We start from the raw sequence: 20,111 nt of genomic DNA, 5'->3' as shown, positions 1-20,111 counted from the left end.
CTTGGTTAAATCAAGTCTTAAGTGTCTGCAATAGACTTTCGAGGCTTTGGTTTGTTGTTATATAGTACCTTGATACATTCTGAAGAATTAGTCAATTTTGTAATTTTCAAAGACCTTATACTTACCAATATACATGTATGAAATTTGAGGCCTGTCACTTCAGTGTCTTGGAATCTGTGGCCATCTTAATGAATGTCCATCCTCCCTGCTGCAGGTGCTTTTCCAAAGAGTGAAAAACTTTCATTCCTGTGATGAAATCTGGATACAGTTGTCACTGTAATGAATAAAATATTTATAAAATAACATGATTTTGTTTTTTGATGTTAATAAAATGATATAAAGTCATAATTGTGTCAATTTTTTCATAGGGGTGGAATCTACCCAGAATAAAGAAAAAGGTCCAAAATTTGATAAATCATAATTAATTAAGCAAAATTAAAAGGTTTTAAAAAGACTGATATAGAAATTTTCTTATGCTTATGAAAAGTAAATTGTTTGAGACTCTGATATACTAAATGATTCTTATCTAACCCCTCCTGTTGCTTAAGTATATACAAAAAAGTTTCCCCACCCCCCAGTGAAAGACACTTAAGAGAAATAGCAGGTGCCCCCTATTATATTTGTTTACAATTAATTCAGACAAGAGAAAATTAATACTTTTGATAACAAATCAAAGTGCAGTGTCTGATAGTCTTATACAGTACAACCATCATCTACATTATTGAATTTCATGCTTTAAAAAGGGGAATTCAGATTAATTTGTAAAAAATTAAGAAATGCAATAATTGACTTAAAAGCCCAAAATGTACACCACAATAAGAGGCTGAAAAGTTAATAAATGAAAAATTTACCTGCAATGTACAGAAATCTGTCCGACAAAATATATCGGGTGGGTAGCGAGTCTCCATCTTCTTCTTATATAGAGAAAATGCCCCCCGCCGATCAGATACCAAGCTCTCCCGGGTCCAGGAAGCTGAAATATGAAAGTCCTCTATAGTCTTTAAATGAAAATAAATCAATAAAGTTAGTCAAATTAAGCATAAATCATAAAGAAAACAGCAATATTTTTCAAGTTTTCTGAAAAATTACCAAATTACATATCTTCTACATGGCCGAATGTTTAAAAAATGGATCCGTCAAGGGTGGAATACATGTTTTACAATTTTACATGTAATTACATGTAAATATTAGAAAAGTCAAATGTGATACATGCAGTAATGCCATTCCAATAATTCAAGAAAACAAAATCAGAAGCCTAAGGTCACAATAATTAAGATTATATCATGTTGAAATTCTACATATTTGGTTAGCTAGTCTAAGGGAAGTAACTCTAAGTACAAAAACTGGAAAGCAGTAGAAAATGAGTTGCAGAGAGTCACCCTGATGGAACTACAAAGAGCAAAAAGAGGGAAAACACATACCTTTGTGTAGCTACAATATAGAAACAACCAAACTACAAACTGATCCCCTCGCAGTCAAAGGGAGGCAATCCAGAGGATCACATACACTACCGACATGATACATCAAGACAGAAAATGACCTCCTTTCACATGAACACCACGAAACGCACTTTTAAGGGCCGAATAAATTATTCGAAAAGATACCAAACGTGCAGACGTATAAGAAACTAAGCAAAAATTAACACCAGGCCACCATCCTACACTTCCAAAAGTACACATATTTAGCAAATCATATAAATACACAATTACATGTACATGTAAAATACATACATAAATTTATGAATATATACAAACATTTATTATAAGATCAATCTGATACATTTTCTTAATTTACCTTTCTCCTATGGCCAAGTCAACTACACATTGTTTTACCAATTTCCATCCTCTGTAACCCCCCCCCCCCCCCCCAATCTCTACAAAAGACCTAAAATCACCTCTAACCCTAATTCCACAGATAAATAATTCAAATTTTTGCTAATTTTTCTCTCGAAATGTCTTCAATATTCAAATAAATTGCTAAAAATAACTTTTCATGACTTTCACTTCACTTTACTTATTAAAAAATGGGGTCTCTATAGGGAAAAGAGTACCAATTAATTTCCCATAGAACTCTATACAAACCTTTTGCCCTCCAAGTAATTTACTAATTCCCGTTCAAACAAATCACTGGTATTATTTGAAAGTTCATTCTAAGCACTTACTAAAAACACGAAAAAAAATATACCGTTCCGCGGCGTTTATAGGTCAAATTTGTAGTTATTTAGAACTTACAGAGATCGGCAGTAAATGACACCCTGCCAAAAATATCAATCCCCACTCCTACAATCTCCCCTGGTATTTCTAGAATTTTTGTAATATTCCCACATTCCATCATTTATTTCAAACATTAATATTTTTACTTTAAAATGAAAATATTTACATACCTCAATTCAGCCAATCAGGTAAAGCCTACCCATTTATTACTCTGCTTCATCTTGTTCAACCAGGAAATGATGTCAAAATCTGGGTCTTTGGTGCTCTTTTTCCATTAGAAGTATCACAAGTCATGATTTGATTTGGTCTCTTTCAATCAATTTCAAAAACATTCTTTGAAAAGTAGAGAAGTTTTTGTCTTTGTTTGAATCAAGTCCATTATGCTACAAACAGCAGAGCTCAAACTAAACTCCATGTAAGTAGAACAACTATCATTACTATGTGATTCACGATCAACAGTGTTCAATAACAGGTCACAGGACTGAGGAGTCGGCAGTTTTATCAGTAAAATAGTGAAAACAATAACCTGTGAGCTACGCTAGCGTAAACAAAGTCACGTTATTTTTTACATTGTTTTTCTGATGAAATTGCCGGTCCACTCCAATGTCTTTTTTTATATTCATTTCTCTCCCCCACTTGGAATATTAGATTAACTTTCAAACTTTTAATCCGTATTTGTTTACTTTTTCACTTACGTGTCAGTCAAAAAAATATAATTTAATTCCCTTCTTATCATGCTTATGCCATGTCTAATTTACATATGCTGTGATAAATGTACAGTACTTGGCCATAAGTGAGTCATAATTTTATTTTTCCACTATATATTTCATTAGGAAACACATTTTTCTAAAATATTCTTGCAGTGTCATTTATTGTTTCTTTTTAATGTCTAAAACACCATAAAATGCAGAATTTGTTGTAGTTTCTTCACATTATTTCAAAATTGTTTTATCTTTATGCATTACCGTGAAATCACAGGTCAAGTGCAAAACAAAAATTTTAAGACTTCAATTTGTTAAGAAATCATAGTAATTTGAGGTTAGAAAATTTTGTCATGACAATATTTTATGATTTATTCTCAATAGTTTAAGTATCATTTTGTTTATCATTTAAGATAAGAAAATTTGAATAATTCTGCATGTTTCAGTGAAAAAATCATGAAAATTGAGCTAAAATTGACTCCACAACAAGTTTTTATGAAAATAGGTTTTTCAATGAAATATATAGTGTAAAAATAAAATTATGACTCACTTATGGCCAGGTACTGTATATCAATGAATTTGAAAAAAAAAATTAATTAATTAAATTGTTACAAAGTTGATAAAAATGTACATGTATTGTACTTTATATAATTACAAGCATTAAGAGAAATAATATGGGTTTTTTTACCCCACATAAAAAATTATGGGATAATAAACCCCACATTTTATTTTTAGTGAGACGTGGGTTAAAAAACCCCACGAAAAATAATATGGGTTATTTAACCCCATGGGGTGAAAAATAAACCCCATGGGGTTTTTGTGGGGTTTTTTGTGGGGTATTTTTAAGTTCATGTTTCCCCATGGGATTTTTGTTTTTGAACTCAAATATCTCAAAAACTAGCAGAAAATGTTGAATTTTTTTTTTCATAAATCAATTTGATTATAAAAACCCCACCATTTAAAAAAAAACCTAAGATGATAGCTTTAAAGGAAAAGGGTGCGCAAGTTCGGAAAAATGTCCATTCCGAAGTTGTCCGTCCCACTGTTATACTCTTTGGGACGAAATCATGAAAAATAAAGATGTCTTCTGCATCAATGTTTGTCTGAAAAAAAAATTGAGGAATAAATCATTTCTTGAACTTAACTGTGTAATTATGACCGTTTTACATCGATATAATAAAAGTAATAATATTTTCCCCAATTTAAAAATTTCTTATTGTCTATGAGACCCCTATCCGCGGGTTTCGTCTTTGATTCTCAGGGAATTCACTTGTCTCAGATACACATATACATAGAAGAATAATTACCTTCGCCCTTAACTACATTTAATGTTAATTAATCTGCAAATTCGGGAAGTTCTGAACCCTCTCTTCGATCCTTTCGAAATCCACGCTTGTGGACAGTAAATAAAAATGAACTCTTCGAACCTGATAAAAAAAAACCTATCTGCATGGTTTTAAGGTAAATTATTTTTTCTTTAAGTTAAATGTAGAAAATTACCAGAAAGAGGATGACTATGTCTTTGAGACCGATTTTTTTTTCAAAAAATATATTTCTTGCGATTTTTTTTTTCAAAAGACACGATTTTAATGGATCTCCCGCCTCCATATGAATATAGCGGCAGTATCCATGTCTTGCTATGGTAAACCCAAAATATGAGTCAGACCAAAAAGTAAAATAAGACAATGGCACCCCAAAGCGTAACAGACGGACGGACGGACACGATTACTATATACCCTCCCGCTTTTCAGGCGGGGGTATACATGTAAATATATAATTATATATGTATAGTCGAGTTACAATACCTTATACATACTATACAATAATCAAATGTGTGTGAATGCCTTTCGAAAACGTAAGACATGGTGGTCGAAGAAATTTCTATTAAGACAATCTTTTCTTCTGAGAAGATTTAATTAAGTATTTTATTACTCCAATCAACTACGCCCTCAATTAAGTGGTTGTGACCCCCCCCCCCCCCTCTTCATAGTATATATAGTTAAATAATACAATGTTTGTATTTAAGAGACTGCTTAGAACCAAAATTTTTCATTAGAATTCGCTTACTTGTTTTAAAATTAGTTAAATTACTTAATTTGAACATTACGCCCAAACTTACGCCTACCCATGAGTAGACGTTGAATTTTGCCCTAAATTTAGTCAGGTGTAACGATACGCTCTTTAATGAAACGCAACTCTTCGTGCTAGTCCTGACTTTACACCGGCGTAGCGCTACGACTGGGCGTACGACCTTTGATGAAACGGGCCCCAGGAGGTCAGGATTTGAACAGACTAGAATTTACACTACCTGAGGATGATATCATATAAATATCACTAATCATGGCTTTGAGGTACTTGAGAAGGAGATTTTTAAAGATTTAACTATATATTCCTATGAAAAAATTTGATCGACCATTTTGGCCCCTACATTCCCCGGGGGTCATGATTTGAACAAACTTAAATCTACACTACCTGAGATGATTCCACATCTCATTTGAATTTTATCTTTCCTAACCCAGTGGTTCTTGAGAAGAAAAATTTTAAAGATTTTCCCAATATATTCCTATGTAAAACTTTGAACGGCCTTTTTGGCCCCACCCTACCCCCGGGGGTCATGATTTGAACAAATTTGAATCTTCACTACATGAGAATGATTTTACATGAGTTTCATTTTTCCTGTCTCAATGGTTCTTGAAAAGAAGATTTTTCCAATATTTTCCTATGTAAAATTTTGATCGGCCAATTTGGCCCCTCCCTACCCCAAGGGGTCATGATTTGAACAAACTTGAATCTACACTACCTGAGGATGATTCCACATGAGTTTCATCTTTCCTGGCCCAGTGGTTATTGAGAAGAATATTTTTTTAATGCCATTCATTTTTCTCTAATTCATAATTATCTCCCCTTGGAAAAGGGCGTGGCCCTTCATTTGAACAAACTTGAATCCCCTTCACCCAAGGATACTTTGTGCCAAGTTTGGTTAAAATTGGCTCAGTAGTTCTTGAGAAGAAGATGAAAATGTGAAAAGTTAGCAACGACAACGACAACAACGACAGACAACGGACAAGTTTTGAGCAGAAAAGCTCACTTGAGCCTTCGGCTCAGGTGAGCTAAAAATGAATTCTTTAAATGTAGGTCATTGCTGGAGTGTAGCATTTAAGGTAATTCCACCCTCCTATGATGTCATAGGTTTTGCAAAAACTGTAATTAGTTTAAATTCATACCTAATAGAACAATGTCTCTTTAAAGAATGCTTTACAATAGATGTAATGATAAATATTGTTAAGTTAAAGAATTTTAAAAAACATATTTTCTATATTTAATCAATTATTCAATCTTTAAAAAATGTTGACAAGGGCAATAGCTTCGTCTATTGTCTCTTCATTCAGGAATTTGCTTTACTGTAAAATAGTTTCCCTGATATTCACAATTCAAAGTATCTTTTAAGTAGGAAGTATTTTAGAACATTCAGCATCAGATTTGTGCATTTTAAGGTATCCGATCCATATTAGCCTCAGATTCAATGGAATTGTATGCATAATAGATATGTATGGGCTTAATACTCAGTGTAGTTAGAACTAATATTCACCTTTTAGTATCAGAATGTAAGAGTGGGACATGTCCTAATTTATGACCTTTTCCTGTCCTTGACGAGTTATCTCCCTTTGATTTTACTCAATAAAAATTAATTTTAAAAAAATCTGTCAGGTAAAAAAATTATTTCTCATTGTTTTTCTATTCCCATTTATCAAATACATAAATCTTTCCACCACAGCATTTTTTGATATTTGAAGTATTTATCTTTTTTATCTTAAAAAACTTACTTCCTTCCATAGACTTCAATGCAATCTTCAATAATTAATTTCTACTTAGGTAATAATATTTTTGAACATTTCTCTTGGTAAATCCCTTTCTACTCTAAACTGCTTTAAGATAATATCAGGATATATCACAAACAAATGATATTTAAGGTTAAAAATTTTGGTCCTTATATGGGTCGGATACCTTAACCAGTTTTTAGATAATTTTCAAAATACTGTTTACAAAAAAGAGTGATTTTTTAATATTCAAATACACTTCTGTTTAATTATGTTTCGCATCTTAAATAATATGGTGACCTATACATTTTTTGCAATAATTGGAAAATTTAAAGTATATTTAATGAAAATAAATGCAGTTTTTGTACTTTGAACCTATAAAATTGTGAGGGTGGAAACACCTTAAACTTGACGTTTTTGCCGTCAAATTCAAATGTGACGTAAAACTACATGTAGTACATACATGTAACACGGCAATTGTTATTAAAATTCAAGGCACCGCAAGTTAAAATTCTGTCTAGAGATATTTTCCTTAATAACATGGCAACATTTTGTAGAATTTATAATAATTTTCAACATCAATTTTTCAACCAGTATTAAAAAATTTGCCATTTTACAAATCTTACGAACTTTCCAAACTTTGTGACACACCAGCTTAGTCAATGTCCACACAATAAATCGGCTTAATATCAGAAATCCAACATACATATCGACACAAAATATCAGTCTGATTTAAAAATATAGTCCCTTGCACACAAAAAGGATCATTGACATGCCCTTTCAAAATTAATTTTGCTATTGAAATTATGTTTTTAAGTTACCGATGAAATTTCATATTCCTTCCATATTTCTTCGGATAACGCTTATCTATATCGCTGTCTTGCATTTTGAACAACGCGTTCACAGCATTCGGATTAATCAATATCACAGTTGTAAAACTTTACATCATTTACATCAGATTTTGAACTTTTCTGCTAAATTTTATGTTTGAATGTTTGTTTTACGGAAATTATCAACATTTTGCTATTGCGTGTGCGACGCTCCTGTTACCGATCTACATGCGTTTTTGACGTATTTGATTGAATAGTCTAATTCATATATATACATGTATTTGATAATTGGAATTTTTTAATAAATATTTTTGTTGAAATGTATTTAGTATACAATTACCGACCGAATGATATATAGTTTTCATATAGTGAATTGTTTTAAAATTATGGAAATAGCGCAAATGCCGCAGTAATAGTAATTATTGACTTTTTGACACCAACACCGTGCGCGACGTCAGAGGATCGTACATTATGGCCGTGGTTTGCGACGATGCAGTGCCTGAAGAACTTTAAATACTTATCATTACAGATAGAAGGATTTGAGAACAAGGACACATAGGTGCACTTTTCGCTTTTGAAAGTCAAACTAAGTCGGGAGGATGAACACAAAGAAAAAAAAAGGAAATATCAATAACACAAACACGAAAATCCTATTTCGGTTGGGGGGGGGGGGGGAGGGGGGGGTAGGTAAGATCGAACTTCAGTACCAAAAACTTTTTTCCAAACAACACTACATTCCCCTTTTTTAAACCTATACTTCGACGTGTCTGTGGAAAGAGGGGGAAGGGGGCTAAACCTACGAAGCAATGTTCAATGCCTATACAAAGTATTTATTTGGGAAAAAAAAATTTGCCCCCCCGGTCCGACGCCTATGGTAAATAATCTAATAAGAATTAGTATGAAAAACGTCAGTCAGCATTAGACTTAATGATAAATTTTATTTGCTGACAAGGTATTTGTATCGACCAAAGAACTTAAAAAATGATGACTTTAAACGAGGCTGCTAATATTCTTGTTTCGTCAACTTGTTTGTCAATAATTTACCTCGTTTTAGAAATTGTTCATACATAGAACATGCTCTTGCCTACTGAATCAACCGAGAGAAATAAACCCCGTATGCAGGTGATGATTGTATATTGCTGCATAAGTAAGGGAAGTATACCATTATTTCCATTTTTTCATCATGCTTATATTCATTTTGAACTTTTGCTCATATAAATAGACTAATTGAATATTTAAATTCTGTTCCTTTTTTCTTCGATAATAAAAAAGTGTTACATATAAGGAGACAGAAATAAGGGCCAGCTTCATCCGAGCCACAGGCTCAATAAAGTGAGCTATTTTGATGGGAAAACATGCATCTTATACGTTAATCTATCTATATAAAAGGTACACATGTATAAATGGAATCGGAGGGGGATCAGATGCCATGGAGGTACATAAGGAAATGACTTTGAAATGTTCTCAAAAACAGCAAAGCTTTGGTATCTTATAATAAGATAGTTCTAATCCTTCTCGGGTATTTTCGGGATTTTATAAAGAAAAAAAAGTAAAAGGTCCATCCTCCAAGTGACGTTGCATCGATTTTGAAAGTGGAGAAAAACGTCGTATTACCTGAAAAAAAGAAGGGGAAAAACATGACAAGCAAATAAAAAAGGGGGATCATCACATTGTGTGATAAGTAAAAATATATAAATAAAATCAATATTTTTTACTTTATAATAAATTCAAATATTTTGGTAATGGATTTCTGATTGTTATGTACAGTTCATACAGCCCCTTCTGACAAAATAATGTTCCGAAAAATATTGTAGAATTTGTAAGGAAAAAAATCTCTAAAATTCAGGAGCTTCTGGCCCGGTCTCAAGGCGGTCCCAGACCCCTGCCTATTTTTTCCGTCCCCTAATTTTAGTTTCTGGATCGGCACCTGGAAATATTTGAGCACATAATACACATTTGTATGAGGTTGTTGTTTTCCGAATCCGGACCAGAGTTAAAGTTCAGTCAACTGAGCTCGCAATGACATCTTATTCCCTATATAAACAATTTATCAATAACTTTGACAGCTCTTTGCACGGCCCGGTCCTTCTACAGGTTTGTCTTGACTGATCCTCAAAATGTACACCACTACATCATGAAGTCTGTGTGAAAGTACTAGGGTGCTTCATCCACAATTTCCATCCACAGGAACTTGTGGACAGGACCCCCCCCCCCCCTGCGAATATACACCCTAGGCCCAAAGATATTTTATATTTATTTCTATTCATCTTTTTTTCCTGAATTTATCTTCTAGTACATATTTACATTGTATTTCCTTCGATTTTGATGATTTAACTACGCACGCTAAAAGATAGGAAGTGGGTGCAATTAACCTGGGTTTCAATGAACATAGGGAAAAAAGCTAAATTTAGATAAATTAAAAAAAACTGAGGACCGCGGTGCAATCCCCTCCCCCTCCGGCAAGGAAAAAGTTGCCCAAAGTCGAAAATCCTATTTCGTGTGGGGTGGGGGTGGGGGGGGGGGGGGTAGGTTAACTTTTTCTCAGTGTCAACTACTTTCAGTACCAATTCCAATACTACATTTTCCGTACATAACTAAAAGTGGCGGGGGGTGGGGTGGGGTGGGTGGGGCCACCAGGCTTTCAATTAACATTTCCTATAGTATAAGTAAGGTTGGGAAAAAAGCCCCCCCTGGCCCCCGCTGTTGCTACGCCCCTGCTTTTAATATTTGAAATATTCATTAAAAGGCTGCCCCCCCCCCCCCCCACACACACTCGATCTATACCACCGGTAATTAATTGATATCAGGGAAATGTAGTATTGAATGTCAAAAAATTGGTACTGAAAGGAGTAGACAATGGAAAAAGTTCGCCTCGATCTAACCACCCACGAAAAAGAATTTTCGAGTTTAGGCTACTTTCCTTTTTCTGTTTTCTTTCTTTTGCTTGTCAGCTTTTTTTAGGTAAGTCAAGTTTCGCGTATTGTCATAGGCCTATACATCATGTCCTCTATAAAAAAAATAATTTTTTTGTAGATGACAATGACATAAATCAAAATGTTATTTATGCATTGGGCACTGAAGTTGGGAGAGGGGTAGATTAGCATTCTCTATCCAGACTTGTCGTTCCCGCTACGCTCCCACATACACCTCTGTCAACGCTTGTTTTACAAGATTCTTGGAGAAATTGTAAAGGATTAAAAAATTGTATTTATAGTCGTTTGTAATTATATTTCTTATCGGAAAACAATATTTATTTTAACTTGTTGCACCTTATACAAATACAAATACAAATATTTATTGGCACAAACACAATTACAATAATTGGCAAAGGCACATCATCAATTGTTCATTATATTTAAACAATAATCTGGTATAGAATGTAAGGCTATATATAATCATAGCTAAATTGTACATCATTTGTAAAATAATTATGTTAAGCAGTCATTTCTAGATGTAATACATTTTTTAATAAATGAGTTTGTTATTTTCAGTACTTCTGGACAATGGCTATTAAAGCAAAGTTTAACTTTTTGAGTATTAGACATATTTAATATTTTATCATGGAAAAAAATCATCAAATTCCTTTCAAAAGTTAACCTATGATTATTGTATTTATGGCAGATGAAAAGAAAATGAAATTCATCTTCAACTTCCCCTGTGTTACATATATTACAAATTCTTTTATCTGTAGGTATAGAAAAATGTCTTCCTTTTTCTATTGCAAGGTTATGAGCACTAAGTCTCAATCTGCTAATAATTGATCTGTCTGTTTTCTTTTTTAATATATCAGTGTATCCGCATCGTTTGAAATTATTAAAAGCAACTTGATAAAATTTTAGTTTCGATGAATTATGAATCTTTGCTTATTCCTCTTGTATGCATTGATCTGATATTCTTTGTTTTATGCTTCTCAAAAGTGGTTTTACTGAATTTTCTTTTTTAGTAATGAATGAAAATCACAACTTGTTACATGTTATAGGGATTTTTAAATTAAAATATTAGTCGTAAGAGGGACTAAAGGTGAAATAAATGATGAATTATCATCAATATCAATAATTACAATAATTAATTACTATTTTAACTTCAAATTTTCTCCGTTCAAAACTTGTACAAAAACCTTGTACAACGAGCGTTGACAGAGGTGTAGTGAGCGTAGCGGTAGACAACTCTGGTTAGAGAATAGTAGATTCGATTTTTTTAAGAATTAGATTGCGTAGTGCACCTTTCTTCGCGTTTTTAAAGTTTTATTTCACAAAGTCCTAATTCCAATATATATATTTTATTATAATTAGTAATTAAAGACACAATAAATACGATTTTCCAAATTCTTTACGCTCTGGGACTATTTTACTTTGATCACGTGATCTGTTTTACAAGGTCAGATTGAGATTGCCTTTTGTCAATATCGGTCACTACTGTCATTGCTTCTGCGATTGCATCTACTCAGCGCTTTCACTGCATTCTTCAAGACATCTTGCACAGAAGAAGATTTCTTCTGGATGAGGTTAGTTTATCGAAGTTGGTATATTCATCGATTTATCACTCTTTATGGCCTTATTGTGGAAAAAAATTTCGTAGTGAATACTCGAACATTTTTGACGCCATTTTTGTCCTGCAGCAAAACTAAGAGAGGTATTTGGCAGGTACATGCATTTTGAAATATTTGTTCGCATGTTTTACTTGTGTATTAGGTACCGTTTGTCAAAAATTTATATAGTTTTAGTGAAGCTACTAAACTTGTATTAATGTAAATATTAACATAATATATGGTTGATTTGATGAAAAAAATGACTTCCGGTGATGAGTGCGCATGTACATTGAGATATTCATGCTCACAAATATACATTCATTGACTGGGTTCGAGGACAACATGTAGATTTTGTCAGACCCAAGAACCAAACTGTTTGCAGGAGATGCCATAGGTAGTTAGGCAAAAGGCACACAGTTTGGTTTGAAACTCATTTTGCCTGAGAACAAGATCAATAGAAGTTTTGTTATACCTTTTATTTTGATATTTTTTGACATACATGCATCTTGTACTGTCTTCCATGATGTAAACCCCAGAACTGTCCCTTTTAAACATCGCAATGAATGCATGCAAATGAAATTAAGTTAGTGCCTGCCTATTGCACTGTGACGTAAGCCTTCTAACATCTCAATGATATATATATATAGGTATAACATCTCACTCAGCGGTCAACATAATTTTTTTAATTGCTGCTCAGTAAAAACATTATTAATATTGAAGACTTTTTTGTATAGTATAGTATAGTACTCACCCACTGATGTCAAACAAAAAGCAGAACAAGATTTACATTCATATTTGGCCTCCTTAGCTCCTGACCTATGAATTTGCCTAATTTACATTCCAGTACTTAGAATTATCAAGAAATCAACATAATCTGATTAACTTTCAAAAAGTTAATTATCTCAGATAAAACAAATAGAAATGAAAATATTCAGATTTATTACATTTTTACCTGAGTGAAGTACTGTAACTTACTCATTAAATAAAAATGATATCCTGTCACAGTGTGAAAGTATATCATAAGTGCGGTAAAATTGGCAATTTTCATTCCTACAACAGTGTTGTCAAGAAAAATCATCCTTGACCTGATATAAAGATAATAAATAAGCATATTATTGAGGAATACATCTGAGAAATATGAAAATCCTAGTAATTAGGCCATCATTAAAAAATTGATTGTTTGGAATTGCCGCCTGCAGGGTTTCAGACACAGGAGGGAGGGAAATTATTTTATTTTTTTAAATTGAAGATAAATTTAAAAATTTTTGATAAAAATCTTAGTAAAAAGTAAATACATTTTCTGACTTTTAAAAAAAGTATCTACCATGAACAAAAATCCTAATTTTACATCCCGCACCTCAGATCTCCACATTTTTTCCTTATTCAAAATAAGGAAAAAATGCGGACGGGAGTATTTGGACTAATTTTCCGCATTCATTCCAGATTTTCGTAGATTCAAATTTCCAGATTTTCTCCGTATTCAAAATATGGAGAAAATGTGGATGGGAGTATTTGGACTCTTTTTCCGTATTCTCTCCAGATTTCCGCATTTCCATATATACAAAATATGGAGGTATTTACTTGGTTGATAAAATGCGGAAATACGGAAATCTGGAGAAAATACGGAGTTAATCACATGGTTATAAAATGGCTAATAAAACCGCCACATGATGCATACATACATAAATATTTACAAAACCATCAACAATGTGCAAAATTATATACAATTTATTATATCATTATGAGAAAAAAAACATATAAATGAATGAACAAAATTACACATTATGTTCATGAGCAATGTATTGGATCTTATATCTTTGACAAACAAATAGGAGCATGTATGGAAAAAAAACTGGAACTCTTATTTAAGCCAGAAGTTCATCATGGAAAAAATGTGGCATTTTTTAATATTCATATTAAATAAATGGAAATTTATTCATTCTATTTAAGCAAAAGTGGGAGTGAAATGTTCAACACTATTAGGTATTGGGGAAAAAATAACAATTGACATAGCATTGAATATTTACAAAACAAGAAAAAATTTTAGACATTTTTTATCAATCTGGATCACATTTGCCATTTTCTACCTGCATCCCTGATTCATATTTCTCACAATTCAATTTATATCTCAGGTCTGTGCTTTACACCCATCTGTCCAATAAAAATTTTCTTCAGACTTCTTTGTAATTTGTAAGGTCTCTGCATGTTTAATTTCTTGCAGCAGCACTTGCGGTCAGATTGGCAAATCCTATCAATTAAAAAAAAAGTACTTAAATTATAATGGTGCAATATTAATAAAATTTAAATTCATTGCTTTTATTCCTTTTAAAATCTTTTTATAAACACAATTTTGGGTTCTTCAATTTAATATCAATTTGTTTAAAATATTATTTATAATAATGACAATCATAGTTGACTGTTTTTAATTAAACAAGCAATAAAAAAAGTAAACAAGAGGCCCATGGGCCTTATAGGTCACCTGAGCATTATTCAACAACTTTCCAGTGATTGAATTTGTTTTAAGCCAGATGCTATAGCATTTACAATTTGGTAATCATAACTATACACTTAGCAGTTCCTTAGTTTGGTTACTTAATACCCATAGGCAGGGTAGGGGAACAAAAAATGCATTTCAACAAATCAGTAATATTCAGCAATAATCAGTAGTGCCGCTACCACACAGGAATCCTTGACTCTTACGCTTTGATCCACAAATTGCACAATTTTTGGAAAGGCATCCTTGCTTTTCAAAAAAATTTGATTAATACCAAGGAGCACATTTCAAACAATTCATTCATTTTCAGTATATAAGTACAGCCCCCCCCCCTCTATGGTACAACTGACCCTGGGGCCTTGAAATTTACAATTCTTGAAGATTAGGTCCCTTGCTCATAACTATATAGGTAGTTCATTTGCTTAAAACCTAGGAACAAAGAACAAAATATTCAAAGATTTAATGTTTTTTCACTATACATGTATAATCAATACAGCCCCCCCCCAACACCAGAATCCCTGACCCTGGGGCCATAAAATTCACAATTTTGGTAGAGGCACTCTTGCTTATCATAACTATGTACTTAGTTAGTTTATTTAATACCCAGAAGCAGGGAAATGGATTTTCAAAGAAATAATGTATTTTCACTATATAATCAATAGAGCCCCGCCCTAACACCAGAACCCCTGACCCTGGGGCCATAAAATTCACAATTTTGGTAGAGGCACTCTTGCTCATCATAACTATGTACTTAGTTAGTTTATTTAATACCCAGGAGCAGAGAAGAAGATTTTTAAAGAAATAATGCATTTTCACTATATACTTATTTAGCTCCGCCCTAGCACAAGTACCCCTGACCCCAGGGCCATGAATTTCACAATTTTGGTAAAGGACTCAATGCTGATTACAATCATGCATACAGTTTGACTGCTTGATGTCCAGGTGTAAAGAAGAAGATTTTTAAAGATTGCATTAATTTTAGTGGTTTTGGCCCCACCCCCCAGGCCCCAGGGGGGCAGGGATCATGAAATTCACAATTTTTGTTCCCCTTCACCCATAGATGCTTTGTGCCAAATTTGGTTGAAATTGGTTCAGTGGTTGCAGAGAAGAAGCTGAAAATGTTCAAAAGTTTACGACCGATTGACGACGAACGACGTACGACGAACGACGTACGACGACGGACGAAAACAGATAGCAATAGGTCACCTGAGTGACTCAGGTGACCTAAAAAAGAATACATATACCTCAAACATAACCATCCATGGACCAAGCTTTAAGCCCGTTAAAATCGCAGTAAATTGAATAAGCACTTATTCTTTTTCAGAAATCTCCTCCTCATGCACAGACACTACCAAAAAAAAAAATGTATGGTAAATCATTGCTAGAGATTACACCCCATGGCTCCCCAAAATTAACACCTTTAATTGTGGTTAACCATAATAAATTTCTATGAGCTGATTGAAAGATTTGAATCATGGGCATATTGGCTGAAACGTACGTAGCCTGGTAGCTCAGTCCTAGGCCTAAAGTATTTATTTTCATCATCACAGTGACACACGTGTTAAAAAAAATATGACTGACCTACCGCATATGAAATACGTGTATCTGCATCTTTTGGTTGATACAGCAATACGATCTCAGGCTGTCTGGTCAACAAACTTCTTCCTTTAGACAGAGCAGACGTTGCAACATGGAGGCCAAGGTTAAATTTTGGCGGTCTGTTGTTTAAATTAATTGATCACTGAGCCCGACTTTTTGAAACATTCTTCCGATCCCGATCAAATTGTACATAACATTCAGGAGAAACAGAGAACTGCTGTGAACTCCAAGACAGTTTTTATGCACCCAAATTTTTTCGGGGCGCATATTGTTTTTGTCCTGTCTGTCTGTTTAGCTGTATGTCTGTCTGTTGTCAACTTTAACCTTCGCCATAACTTTTGAACTGTCAGACTTAGAGACTTCATATTTGGTATGGATACTCCACTACAAAAACACTTTCAACTGACACCAAGGTCAATGACCTTATGACCTTGATTGTGACCTTTATGCTAAAAATAGCTTTTTCGAACTTTCGCCATAACTTCTGAACAGTGAGAGATAGAGACTTCATATTTGGTATGCATACTCCACTAATTAGGCACTTTCAACTGACACCAAGGTCAATGACCTTGTGACCATGACTGTGACCTTTATGCTAAAAATAGCTTTTTGGAACTTTCGCCATAACTTCTGAACGGTGAGAGATAGAGACTTCATATTTGGTATGCATACGCCACTAATTAGGCACTTTCAACTGATACCAAGGTCAGTGACCTTGACTGTGACCTTTATGCTAAAAATAGCTTTTTCGAACTTTCGCCATAACTTTAAAACCGTGAGAGATAGAGACTTCATATTTGGTATGCATACTCCACTAATTAGGCACCTTCAACTGACACCGAGATCAATGACCTTGTGACCTTGATTGTGACCTATGTGCTAAATATAACTTTTTTCGAATTTTCGCCATAACTTTTGAACCATAGATGATAGAGACTTAATATTTGGTATGCATACTACACTAATAAAGTGCTTTCAAATGACACCAAGAACAATGATTGTGTGACATTGACTGAGACCCATTTGCTAAAAATTGCTTTTTAGAACTTAATGTTGCCGCCAGGTGCTACTGTGTCTCACAAACACATCTTGTTCTTGATGAAAAAAATTCTAAGTCCAGAGTTCCGTATTTTTTCCGGATGAAAAATATTCTAAGTTAAGAGTTCAATATTTTTCCAGATGAAAAATAGACTAAGTCCAATTCTCCATATTATTTCCGTATATTTTCCGGATTATTTCCGTATATTTTCTGCTTTTCCGTATTGTTAATTTTCTCCGTATTTTTTTCCACATTTTTTCCATATTAAAATGAGGAAAAAATGCGGAATAATGCGGAAATCTGGAGATCTGAGGTGCGGGTTAGATCTGACACTATCTTTCGGTGTTTTGTATGGTGCATATAATACATGAATAATGGACAAAAAAATTGATTAAATAAAAAAAATTCTTCCTACTTTTGGTCAATAAAATTTTTTCAGGAGGGGGCATTTCAATGAGGGGTGAGGCAATTCCAAACAAACTATAATTTTATGCCCTGTTCACACGGAGAGTTTAATTCGAATTAAACGTAAGTTTACTGCAAATTAGCTTCGCTTAGCGTAGAGAATTTAATGCGAATTAGTTTAATTCGAATTAATTTACTGCGCATTAAATTACTTCGCATTAGCCCCGTGTGAACGCTAAGCGAAGCTAATTCGAATTAAATTTTGACGCATGTGTAAGGCCAGAATTAAGTCACAGGACACATGTTGGTGGTTATATATAGGTATTTGTGCTATATTTGGTTAAAAAATTGAGGGAAAGTATATTAATCACTAAAATCAATGAATACCCAAGTGAAAATTTTTTCAAACAAATCACTTACAAATTGCCTACAAATTGCTCTAAAATCACTTAATAGTGATTTGTCTCAGTGATTTGTAAGCAATTCATTTAACAAATCATGCACAAATCATTTTCTACCAAAATGATGACTATGATTTGCTTACAATTTGTTATGAAGGGGTGATTTGCTTGTGATTTCTTTCCCATTTCAGACAATTTCCGAGTGATTTGTTAAACTTAGGCAATTTCTACAGTGATTTCTTCATGATTTGTTGAACTTAGCCGTTCTTTTTCAGTGATTTGTAAATGATTTGTTGAACTTAGTCTTTCTTCGAAGTGATTTGAAGATGATTTGTTAACTTAGTCTTTCTTCTGGATGATTTGCAAATGATTTGTTAAACTCATGGTCCTTCTGCAGAGTGATTTGAGAATGATTTGCTTCATAACTTCCGCCTGGCTTGCTGATTGGTCGGTATTAGAAACTCAACCGCCAATTTTCATTACTCAGATTTGAATTGAAATGAAAGGAGCTAGATTGTGCTGTTCTAGATTCATACCTCTCTCCTTTTGTTGAAACTTATGTTTTTCCATAACCATGCCTACAGAATATGTAGGTTTAAGGTATGTATAACTGTATTATGATATTATTTCCTCCTTAGATCCAGTTAATATTCCATACAATTACATGCAATTTATTATTCCTCTACCAACAACAAAGTTGGTGGCAATTAATGTTGAAAACAAAATCTATGTAGAGCTATAAGCTTCAGCAAAGTACTGGCTTTTTCAAAGTGTCTAAACAAATATTTATTTCAGATAATAAAGTATTTACCAACTTCTAAAAGTCAACAATTCATGCTTATATCATATTCTTGGTTTGGAGCCAAGTACATGTGTGTATATCTAAAATACATGATGTCATCTTAATGAGGACAGGTCTTAGTAAAAAATTATATTTTAAAATACTCTTGCCAAAAGTTTTTTGTTAAATATACAACAAATGTGCATGTGTTTCAAATATTTGAGAGATGGTTACACATGAGCATCATGCATACAAGTGTGTATCCGCCTGGAGTGATTTGGAAGTGATTTGTTAAACTGAAGTGATTTGTTTGCAATTTATTTGAAATGATTTGTTTGCAATTTGTTTGAAGTGATTTGGTTACGATTTCAGGGTGATTTGCTTACAATTTGTTCGGAGTGATTTGTTAGCTCATTTGCATGGGAATTTGCATCTCTTACAAATCATCTTCAAATCACTGATTCATTAGTAATTTGTTAAAGTGATTTGTTTGAGGATTTTTTTCACTTGGGTACCTGTAGCCACTACATGATGTATCAAAGGATGGCTCTGCATACATGACGTGATTTACAAATGACATCATAATAAACTTACTGACGCCTGACTGTAGAAGAAAAAATTTAATTCGCATTAGTTTACTTCGCATTAGCTGTCGTGTGAACGCAATTTAATTCGCATTAATTTGATTCGCATTAGTTTACTTCGCATTAATTTAATGCGAATTAAACTCGTCGTGTGAACAGGGCATTATTTTGGCCTTATGGTCAAGATTAGTCTTTTTAGCTCACCTGAGCCGAAGGCTCAATTGAGCTTTTCTGATCAAAATTTGTCCGTTGTCTATTGTTATCGTCGTAGTCGTTAACTTTTCAAAACCACTGGGCCAATTTCAACCAAACTTGGCACAAAGTATCCTTAGGTAAAGGGGATTCAAGTTTGTTCAAATCAGGAGCCAAGCCCTAAATAAAAAATAGTGAAAATTTGATGGTATATTTTTAAAAAATCTTCTTCTCAAGATCCACTGTGCCAGGAAAAAGGAAACTTATAGGGAAGTATCCTCAGGTAGTGTAGATGCAAATTTGTTCAAATCATATAAGGGGCGGTGGTGCTAAAATGGCCGATCAAACTTATATAGGAATACATATTAAAAAATCTTTAAAAATCTTCTTCTCAAGAACAACTGGACCAGGAAAGATGAAACTTACGTGGAATCATCCTTAGGTACTGTAGATTCAAATTTGTTCAAATGATGACCCACGGGGTTAGGATGGGGCCAAAATGGCCGATCAAAGTTTTACGGTAGGA

The 20,111-nt window shown here is 33.4% G+C and overlaps 2 long non-coding RNA genes across 2 annotated transcripts; both read right to left on the bottom strand.

Annotated features, from left to right (window-relative positions):
• Positions 1 to 200: 200 nt before the first annotated feature.
• Positions 201 to 2,493, bottom strand: LOC134230981 (uncharacterized). The gene is made up of 3 exons (XR_009984472.1): positions 2,384 to 2,493; positions 852 to 973; positions 201 to 274 (listed from the first exon to the last, which is right to left on the bottom strand). It is a non-coding gene; the product is annotated as an uncharacterized LOC134230981 (long non-coding RNA).
• An 11,483-nt stretch (positions 2,494 to 13,976) lies between these two features.
• Positions 13,977 to 16,756, bottom strand: LOC134230982 (uncharacterized). Its single transcript, XR_009984473.1, has 3 exons — positions 16,170 to 16,756; positions 15,829 to 15,932; positions 13,977 to 14,338 (listed from the first exon to the last, which is right to left on the bottom strand). It is a non-coding gene; the product is annotated as an uncharacterized LOC134230982 (long non-coding RNA).
• Between the last annotated feature and the right edge of the window lie 3,355 nt (positions 16,757 to 20,111).

The sequence above is a fragment of the Saccostrea cucullata genome, unplaced genomic scaffold (assembly GCF_032062105.1).
Source record: "Saccostrea cucullata isolate Sc308-1 unplaced genomic scaffold, CSIRO_AGI_Scuc_v1 ctg8897, whole genome shotgun sequence".
In the NCBI taxonomy this organism is placed as follows: Eukaryota; Metazoa; Mollusca; class Bivalvia; order Ostreida; family Ostreidae; genus Saccostrea; species Saccostrea cuccullata.
This window is presented reverse-complemented; position numbering and strand designations above follow the sequence as displayed.